Source organism: Mercenaria mercenaria, chromosome 12 (genome assembly GCF_021730395.1).
Source record: "Mercenaria mercenaria strain notata chromosome 12, MADL_Memer_1, whole genome shotgun sequence".
Classification (NCBI taxonomy): Eukaryota; Metazoa; Mollusca; class Bivalvia; order Venerida; family Veneridae; genus Mercenaria; species Mercenaria mercenaria.
This window is the reverse complement of record NC_069372.1, coordinates 77,875,611-77,886,886: the sequence shown is the minus strand read 5'-3', so window position 1 is coordinate 77,886,886 and position 11,276 is coordinate 77,875,611.

Below are 11,276 nucleotides of genomic sequence, written 5' to 3'. Positions count from 1 at the left end.
CTAGATTTGTGTTGTTTTTATTAGCTTACCTGAGCCAAAGGCTCATGGTGAGCTTTTGTGACCGTCTGTCGTCGTCAGTCGTGCGTCCGTCAACATTTTCTTAAAAAATCTCCTTGAAAACCACTGGGCAGAATTACACGGAAGTTCATAAGAATGATCTTTGGGCGGTCCCCTTTAAAAATTGTTCAAAGAATTTTATTCTATGCAGAACTCTGGTTGCCATATGGTTGCCATGGCAACCAAAAGGAAATCTTCAAAAATCTTCTTGTCCAAAACTGCAAGAATTAGACCCTTGATATTTGGCATGTGACATCATTTCTTGGTCATCTATCAAGATTGTTCAAATTGTGCCCCTGGGAGGAAAGGAGGCCCAGCCCCGGGGGTCACAAGTTTATATACCGGTAGTGAAAACTTTAAAAGTCTTCTTGTCTAAAACCACATGACCTAGGCCTTTGATATTTTGTATGTAGCATTGCATTTTGGTCCTCTACAAAAATTGTTCAGATTATGCCACTGGGATGTAAAGAGGCCCTACCCCAGTGGTCTCGTGTTTTACATGGACTAATATAGGAAAAAAATCTTAAAAAATCTTCTTGCTTGAAACTGCAAGGTCTATGCTTTTGATATTAAGTATGTTGCCTTTTCTAGTGTTTTTACTACCAAAATTGTTCAAATAATGTCCCTTAGGTGAAAACAGGCCCTGCTCTTTGGGCACCAAGTTTAACATAGACTTATTTACTAGGGAAAGAATAAAAGATATTGTCTAAAGTTTAAGGCCTAGGCATTTGACATTTGGTGTGTAACATTTCCTGGTGGATCTCTAAGTTTGTTCAAATTATGCCCCTGGGGTGAAAAAAGGCCTCGCCCTGGGGTCACTTGTTATGATATGAGTTATAGGAGAAATACTCAAAAAATTACCAGGTCATTTTTCCTAGACTGTTTAATTATAATTACCTGATGACTCAAGGGATTAGGGATCGCTTGACCTATTGACCTACTTTCTTGTTTTTTAAGGTACAGCCTTGAAATTTGGATGACATGTACAGTTTTGCACACCAATCGTATAACTGTCTTTCAGTGACCATAAATATGACCAAACTTTCTTATATTTTAGCGTCAGTTTGCCATTTGAAACATGTGGCTTATATTATCAGGTGAGCGATTCATGGTCATCATGACCCTCTTGTTTAGAAAACTGATATATTGCTAGTATTGACATTCAAAAAGTAACTTTAGTGACACAAAAAGCTTATGTATTGCTATAGAATCTGACGGGTTTCATCATAATTTAGCCCTTATCTTGCTAAATTTCTATAATAAACGTGTCTATCTTTCAATTTTGACAGACGAGTACCATTAAAAGGGTGGCTTACTAAAAAGATATTAACTGAATAGCGAACAGTACAGATCATGATCAGAGTGCATGTATGTGCAGCTTTATCATGATCTACACTGGTCGCAAAGGCAGAATCAATCTTGTCCTATGAACTATTCTGAATTCAAATTCTTAAATTTGTTCATACAGTACTACCGATAGTCTTACTGGCAAAATCGAGTAACACATATTTCGGTAGAAGTGTTATTCTGGCATAGGAGTCTGTTGTGTCTGCCCCTTAATTTGGTTCAAGGTCAAGGTCTTTTGTATTCAGTCACTTGAACGGTTTGGAGGATTTTAAGTTGCTTTTAAACTTAAACAAATGTTGGTCGATGTTACGTGGTGTGCAGGAGCCATATTTCAATTAGCTTTTAAGCCCACCCGCTTAGGGAGAGCGTCGGTCTGCGGATCGCAGGGTCGCGAGTTCGATCCCGGGGCGGGGCGTATGTTCTCCGTGACGATTTGATAAAAGGCAATGTGTCTGAAATCATTCGTCCTCAACCTCTGATAGTCGGCAGTTACTTGCGGAGAACAGGCTTCTACTGGTACAGATTCCAGGAACTCTGGTTAGGTTAACTGTCTGCCGTTACATGACTGAAATATTGTTGAAAACGGCGTTAAAGCCAAAACAAGCTCTTTTCAAAGGCAGTGTAAAGATGTACATATCAGCAATGCCACTGGTGAATAAAAAAAAAAACTCGGGACTTGTGCCTTACTTAAAATTTAGTTTATACTTATTTGTTTTAACTCGATTGTGATGAAAGCTTCAAGCTTATTGTAACCACTCTCGAGTCCGCTTCCTGGAAAAACCAGTACTGGTGTCATATGAGAAGTCATGGTCGCGAACCCAGTGGGGCTTGAACCCACGACCTCTGGATTGAGCGGTCGACACCCTATTCACTAGAACACCGTTCCCCTTTACTTTATTTGTGACTTCATTAATATTTTCTCAATATATTTTCTGAAATTGCTAGAATAATTTATTATTTTCATTAGCTTTTTAAAAACGAGTATGTTACCTGTGTCTCTTTCGTTACATTAAAAATGTCAAAATTCTTACTTTGTTGTAAAGTTTATAAGAAAATGTTTGGTACACTAGTAAACCATATAACAACACGGGGCGTAGAATTCATTATGTAAAGGAGCCATCCGGCTGGTTTACGAAAGCTCGGTGGTTCTATCCATGTGTCCGCCCGTGATGAAATAATACCCAGTGGGACTCCTGGGGGCTTCCTCCATCATGTCGACCGGTGTGACGTGGTCCTTTAAAATGTTCCATAACATATGAAATGCATTAGGATCAGTCAGTGGTTTGAATGTTAGTAAGGAAAGATTCATGGAGGCTGCATGCAATTTAAGAGACATCATTATTATCTTTAATATTCCAAAGGATTCTGTTCTATTTTTCGAGTCTTTTCTCATCTATTTAGAATACTCTGTTCTAATTCTATAGCAGTTGTGTCTGACAAAATTGATGTTGTGTATGTGAAAAGTTTGTTCACACTCATTATAACCACACTGACGACTGATTTGTGTAAGTGGTTCATTCAAAGTCATATACAACTGTAATACTGCAATAAAGTTTCTAAAGCTAAGAAGGGAAACTTTGAAGATAGCAATAATGTGCTCAGATGAGCTAAACTCTTTCTGTAAATTCTGTTATCATTATACCTCGCATAAATGCCCAGTGCAAATTTCTCATTACTTTTACTTGAATATTATTTCATATTCCCAGGGGTTTAATATAATCATCATGCGCAAACTCGTTATTTTCTTTTCTGCGCATAAGAGGGTCATTCATGTGTAGGTTACTAACCGAGTAGGAGGTGTTCATGAAATGAAAATACCCGCGCTCGTGCGAATCGTGACACCGAGAGCGCGTAGCGAGGGTATTTTCATTTCATGAACACCGATCTAAGAGGTAAGTAACTGACTTACACAACGTCATTTTATTTTGTTAGTTTTTACTTATTTATATTATAATTCATTTATTTATAAGTATTTCCTTCTCCCAGTCAGAAAATAAATCATATTGGAAATTACTTTAACTTCAGCAGGTAAATTGAAATACGTAAAATGATATTAAAAAAGTTTATGAAAGTTCTGCTAGTTCGCCAGTGTAAATGCATTTTTGTTGTTGGGAGTTTTTTTATCTTTTAATGCACAACTTCACACTTCGGTTGCATATTTATAAAACATTTTTCACGATAAACTTAGTTTCGGACTCTGCATTTACAGTTTTGTCGTGGTCGTGGTCGTTATCATCATCATCATCTAACAACAATAATTAAAATGATTATCTTCTTCTTCTACTCCTCCCTGTTAAGTATTGAGCCGTGAATGTATATTGTAGATGAAAACATGACGATCGTGATTCAAAGGTCAAAATATACAATATTTAAAAAAGAAGTATACATTTGTAAATGCTACTTGACGAAGGTATTGTCTATTTTCTATAAGTATTGACCTGGCCCCTCCCTTAATCTTCACCAGTATTTTCGGGGGTTTCCATTATTTTACGAAATATTTGTATCCTAAAATAAACAATATAAATAGCCAATGGCACGGTGGCATAGTGGTAGCTGTCTGACTGCCACGCACGATATCACGAGTTCAAAATCACCTCACACCATTTTTTTTTAAATTCAATGTAATGTTGTTATTAATGTTACTTTTACTGTTACATTATCTGTGTAATATATTTTACGAAATCTGATTGTTTTCTTTTGTAGATCTAGTATTCATTTTCAGGAAACGCTGGTGAGAAATACTTTCTTTTTATCTAAGATACTTTTAAATATGTTGTATTCAACATTTTCCATAACGTTTATAGACCATAAGGTTTTATCAGATAAATATGGCAATATTTTTAATTTGGGGAAAAATGGACAGTACGCAGGAGTTGAACCAAAAATGCAGTTTAGCAGCTAAACGTCTTGTCGGCACAGCTAATTGCACATGTGAGATTTTGAAAATTATAATAAAATATATACGCAATATTTATATATCACTGTTTAACTTCAGACACCGAGAATCAATTTACGGAAAATATATGGAATATTCTTGAGTGCCAGAACAATACTTACGGACAATAACATGACATTAAGGTTTCGATGGAGGCCTTGAGAAACAAAAATCAAACAACACCAAATCATAGAAAGAAAGAGTTGTTTGACATGAAAATTGAACAGCATGTAAAACATGTATATTACTTTACGAAACAAGTGTCAGTATACTGATATAAACATTGAATTCCGGAAAAGGGCTGCCTAAAGGGGCTCCACTTCCGGACAGTTAAACGCCTTTAAAAACTCACCATTTTCAAAGAACAGTTACACACGTTCGTTTTGGTGCATTTGCAATAGCGTGCGAGTGGTGAAATTTCGCATAACAAGGTGGAACACAGTTTTTCAGCAATTGTTTATCTTTATTTCTTTTACAAATGGCATTCATTTTCAAAGGGAGACAACTGTTCCCGATTATTTTAAGTACAAATGGCATTCATTTTCAAAGGGAAACAACTTTTTTCCGATTATTTTAAGTAATCTTTGAGAAAAAGTTGTCTCCCTTTGAAAATGAATGCCATTTGTAAAGAAAAAAAGATAAACAATTGCTGAAAACTGTGTTCCATCTTGTTACGTGAAATTTCACCACTCGCACGCTATTGCAAATGCATCAAAACAAACATGTGTAACAGTTCTTTAGAAATGGTGAGTTTTTAAAGGCGTTTAACTGTCCGGAAGTGGAGCCCCTTTAGGCAGCCCTTTTCCGGAATTCAATGTTTATATCAGTACACTGACAATTGTTTCGTAAAGTAATATACATGTTTTACATGCTGTTCAATTTTCATGTCAAACAACTCTTCCTTTCTATGATTTGGTGTTGTTTGATTTTTGTTTCTCAAGGCCTCCATCGAAATCTTAAATAAACATTACAGTTTGAACTCATCTAACATACTTTTCACGTGCTCAGGTATAATATGATACCTTTGCACGAGCGCAGGTATGGTATGATACTTGTGCACGTGCGCAGGTATGGTATGTAGGTATTCATTTTGGTTATTAACCCGCAGAGAACAATAGAACAGTTGTTTAATTAATTTTGCAGCTCTACCTATAAAACCAATACACCGCACGATTTTCACGTGCAATTTCAGATATGTGGTGGTTCATTTCATATTCTTTCAAACAATACAACATTCATGAAAATTTGTCCAGTAGTCTTGATTAAATAGCCATTGAAAGAAGATACATTCATATACACTGTATTAAGTATGCCAAATGAAATAAAGACGCAAATGCGTGGTTACATAAGAACCCGTGTTACACTAGAATTACCAGCCCGGACGATATATAATGAACTTTGTGATGCCTACAGAAGTATTTGACTGTGTATCATATTCTACTGTAACACGATGGGTGAAAAGATTCAAATTATAAAGTGGAATTAATGCGTTAGAAGACAAGTTCGTCCAAACATTTCTGTGAACACTAAAACCATCAAGCTTGTGAGGGATTTACTTGAAAAGATGCCCAACTGACAACTCCTCAGTGGACCAAGAGGTTAGGGATATGTGTCGGATCGGTTTTCAAGATATTAAAGAATCAGTTACATCATTGACGTATATCTGCCAGATGGGTACCTCATTTGTTGAACGATGCTCAAAAGCGGAAACGTGTTCAAAGTGCCCGGAAACTATTTAAAAAAATCAAGATTTTACTGAATGGGCCTTTTCCAATTTATTTACTAGTGATGAGACTTGGGTTCACTGTTCTGAATCCACTACAAAGAGTAGCAACAAGATATGGACCAGAAAAAATACTAGAAAACCAACAGTTGCGAACTGGACAGTAAGTTTTAAAAAGGTCATGTATGCCATAGTCTTTAATTGCCGTTGAGTAACCGTTAAAATCGCGATACCACGAGGCAGACTGGGAAACTGTATAGGGACCATACGTTCAAAAACAAGCTTGAAAAATGCGTGAGACAACGTCGCCTTGTCCTCGGATTAAGAGGGCTCTCTCTTTCACTCGATAACGCCCCTGCACATACGTTATCACTTGTAACCTCGTTTCTGCAGAAACAATGGTGTCTCAGTGCTGCCACACTCACCGTATTCAACAGATTTGGCACCTAGTGATTTCTGGTTGTTTTTCAGGACTAAAATTAAACACATAGATCTTCGTTTTCGGACTCGAACTGCTATCGGATCCGCCATATTCCAGTATCTGAACAATATACCCAAATGTGATTATGTTGATGCTTTCCGGATGTGAATAAAAAGGCGGGAATTGTGTATTACCATTAAGGGGGAGTATTTTGAGGGAATGCAATAATTGGTAATTATATTGTTTTTCTGTATTTCATAGAGTTGCAAAATTAAATGAATGGTCCTCGTACACGTGATATGATCTTCGTCAATACTCAATATGAGAGATGGCATTACCAGGAAGAAGTTAGACTATTTCTGATCAAATACTTCGGAATGCCCTCGAACAATATCCTATGTCGGATGTTTTGGCAATATTCGTTAATTTTCATAACATTTCAATCTCATAATGTAGTGTTTACACCGCATATAAAGTTGAAAGCACCGGATATAAATATAAAGATACAGCATATACAATTTAACGAATCGTATATACAGTTGAAAACACCACATTTACAATACAATGCGTCACATAGTCAAAATCAAAGTCAAAGTCAAAATCACCGCATGTAAATTAAAAAAAAAATACACATACATTTGCAGATATATACAGATGAAAGTTGAAAACACCGCACAGTAATTCCGATACAAAGGTATAAGCACAGCATATGCAGTTAAAAGCATCACATATACAATTGAGTGCACCACATATACAGTAGAAAGAACTTCATATAAAGTTAAAAAGACCACAGATGCGATTGGAATCAGTGCATGTACTATTAAATGCACCACATATACAGTTAAAACAACCATATACAAAGTTGAAATCATCGCAAATATAAAAAGAAGCACCGCCTTTTCAGTGTTAAACACTTTATATACATGTATAAACACTGTCTATATGGACAAAGACATTTAATAAAATATACCGGTACACGTAAAACATAAAGTGCTATATCAACAACAGAAGACAGCTAGGGCGTTCCATAGCTTTCAGCTATCTCTCTTCTAGTTCGTAGTTATTCATATAAAACGACTAGATAGTATCATGCGTCTTGCCTTTAGGCTATTTCTTAAGCCGTATGCTGTTCAAACCATACAGCATATGGTGGTCTATTGCATTCCTATGTCGCTACAGATCAGTATGCATTTGTGAAAGTGATTATTTCTAAAAATTAAATCGCATGTGCGTTGTTTCGTGTAGTACATATATTACATTAATTATTGGAGTCAATAAGTCATTATACTCCGAAGTGGTAACATTGAAAAAATGTGATCTTTCTTTTTCAGTAATCATTGATTCATTTGAACACGTATTTACCTGAAGTAATGTCTAAGATTTTTGTCATTTTTAAATGTTTACCACATAAATGCTAAAAAAGAAACTTTTAAATATATATTTACCTATGGCAATAATACATATGGTATCAAAGTGTATTATTATCACATACACCTGTTGAATCATATGTTGTTGTTTTTGTTCTTTTTATTTTTTACAATAAAGCAAAGTCAACACACAACGATATCGTTATGTATTCATATGCATGTGGTACCAAATATTCTGAAGGTCACTGACATTTGTAAGATTAAACAGATAAATGCTTTTAGTGTGTGATTAGTCTAGAAAGAGTCATGAGGTATTGCATTATAAATTTATTAATCAGTCCTTATTCCTTTGAGGTTGATTGTGATGCAAGTTCTACAACTTGCATTCATTACGCCTGATGGAATCTATTGACACAAGTGTATGAAAGAATAGCCGTCAGTGTCCGTTTTAAATGTAGCGCAAGGCTAGAGAGGTACTGTATTATTTGTGATTTCTTTGGTATGACGATGGGGACGCGCAACTACTGGACAACTAAATATACAGTAGTAATCTATGGAGATCTAGTATAGTGGGTTGGGTATGAAAAATATACCTCCAGCTTTTATGTCAGACATGTGAAAACACCATGGATGATGGGAAAAAAATGTAATCATGAGGTAATAATAAAAATATCATGAATAATGCCATTGATACGCACATAATAGCGACGATAGTGCCTTTATTCAAAATGTCACAAAACTTCCCAGTCGAGGACCTCAAAAGAGATACATGGAATTTACATATATATTTCGACATGTTGAAAAAAATATTTTCCAGCTGCACTTGTTTTAGATGTATTCAGTATTTCGTATGATTTGCAAAGAAAATAAGAGGCGATAAGCTTATTTGAGAAAAACTATTTTTTTTTAATGTAGCCTTAAATTATATTCACTCTAAATAGGCTATAACTTCCTTTACAATTTCAAAAATATAACTTTAATGCAAAACTATGCATTTGTATTTGTTAGCCTTGAATTGTAACGGAATGTCTAAATGTTGTTTTATTGAAATACATACTTCAATATCTTCAGCCGCAGAAACCTTTAAAGATATATACTAAAAAGAATTTATACGAACTCGATCATCACTACAGTAAAGCAGACCGATTACTGATAAGCGCCTTTGTACGTCCGCATTCGTGCTGGTTCAACATTTGCATACATATACTCAGATGTCTATTTTCATGTCTCACATATCAATAGCGGCATTCAGTCTTTTTAACTGATTGGGACCAGAGAAGCTATATTTTCTCTCTCTGAAAGTTAACTCGATCTCGAGGATACATTGAAAATTTAGATATAGATTGCATTAAGGGATATAATTAAGTTGGCTTTCCCATGCGTAAGATCCGCTAGAATACAAGTTCGCATTATAAATTATTAAATATTAGAGAGAATTAACACGAACTAAATCACCACCATGATATACCAGACCAATTATGGCAAAGCTCCTAGCAGTACAAACGAACACGCACTTACCTCAGCAAGTCCACTAACCTAATAAGATATACGAGCCCGAATTATAGTACACATTCGTACTTGTTTAACATTTGCATATAAATCATATTTACATTACCATAGCAACGTCACGTTACATTTGTATGTACACTAATGAGCCGATAGGCGAAACTAGTTTTTTGCAATTAAATACTGTTGGAAAGGCATGTGAAGTCATCATATTCAATTTATTTATAGACTTCCATCTTGTGCTAAGCCTTTTATTGTCAAGTATATATGTATAGATATATTTCAAAAATGGTAGGGATCTTTTAGGAAAACAATAGTACATGTATTCTAGAACTACAAAATTTAAATGGATAAAATAATGCACTATCTCTTCCAAGCATATACTTTTTTTTAACATAAGGTTCTATTTTCTCTGGCCTTCTTTCGGCCATATTTGTACTTGGGACCATTTTCGATTTTGAGATGGAAGCATTAATTTGGCCAAATTACTGATTCGTATAGAAGCTTTCATATCAATATCTGTCAGCCTAATTTTCAAGAATGAACGATAGAAACATTTGAGCCGTGCCATGAGAAAACCAACATAGTGGGTTTGCGACCAGCATGGATCCAGACCAGCCTGCGCATCCGCGCAGTCTGGTCAGGCTCCATGCTGTTCGCTTTTAAAGCCTATTGGAATTGGAGAAACTATTAGCGAACAGCATGGATCCTGACCAGACTGCGCGGATGCGCAGGCTGGTCTGGATCCATGCTGGTCGCATACCCACTATGTTGGTTTTCCCATGGCACGGCTCATTTATTAAGGTATTAGATCACTAATAGTAATGTTTACAAAATGGCCTTCGCTTGGTATATTCTGAAAGGTAACCGTGTTTTGCACTATTTTGCAATTTTTAAACACTTTTACCGTGCCATTTTTTTTATAAAATTTGTAAAACTTCGGTATCTCCTCAAGCTTCAGTAGAGACAAATTTCAAAGTGATAGGCACTGTCAAAACGTTTGCAGAGAACTCATTTTGTCATTCATTTTAATAAAGAAACATCAAACAATTGGTAATCAATTATAATACACAAAATAAAAATGTCAATATCATTTTTTCTATGGTGCCTCAAGTAAACTGATTTAATGAGACAGAATTCATACTTCAACATTGAAAAAAATAAGGTCGAATGCCGTGTTTCTGTTTTGAATTTTGCTTAGTCCATTTAAAAATAACCTTAGGGCAGACGTAAAACCAACCTAAATTTATTCCATAATGTATAATCTAAGTCTGAAAGCAAAATAGAAAACTTTCACCGCGTGTAACTTAATATTATTAAAGATGTGTAACTCTATCCCTTCTGTTTAAGTAGTAAATTCACTTTGAACACCAAGGAATTGCTTTTAAGATTCATCTTTTTCCATTTTTGTACAAGAAATCAATAATAAGTCTTGAAAGAAGTAAAAACTTACTAGAAAAAAAGGAAATTAAGGTGGGGGGATGAATTTGGTCCCAGTAGGGCTTGAACCTACGCCTCCTAAGAATTGCAGTAAAAGCAGGTTTATGGTAGGAATTGAATACTCTTCAAAAAGCAGGTTCTCTGTTAGTGATCTAATACCTTAAAGAGAAATTTTTAGGTTGTTTTTATATAGACGCATTAATGTTAGGCCACCAGAAACTTGTTCACTTGGTTTTTTTTTATCGTTTTGCTCTGATTCTGAAATGTGATTAATTCTTAAACAAGTTCTTTGACTTCAGGATACAATCTATCTGCCATTTTAGAAACAAACGTGTTTTATGTGCCTCAATATAAAGACGATTTTTGAAAAAAAGATAAATCCAAAATTCACGATTGTATCAATCATTTAGAAGTATAGATATTTTTTTTCATTTTGACCAGCTATGATGTCATGCTTAAGCTCTATGACATACATTCTTA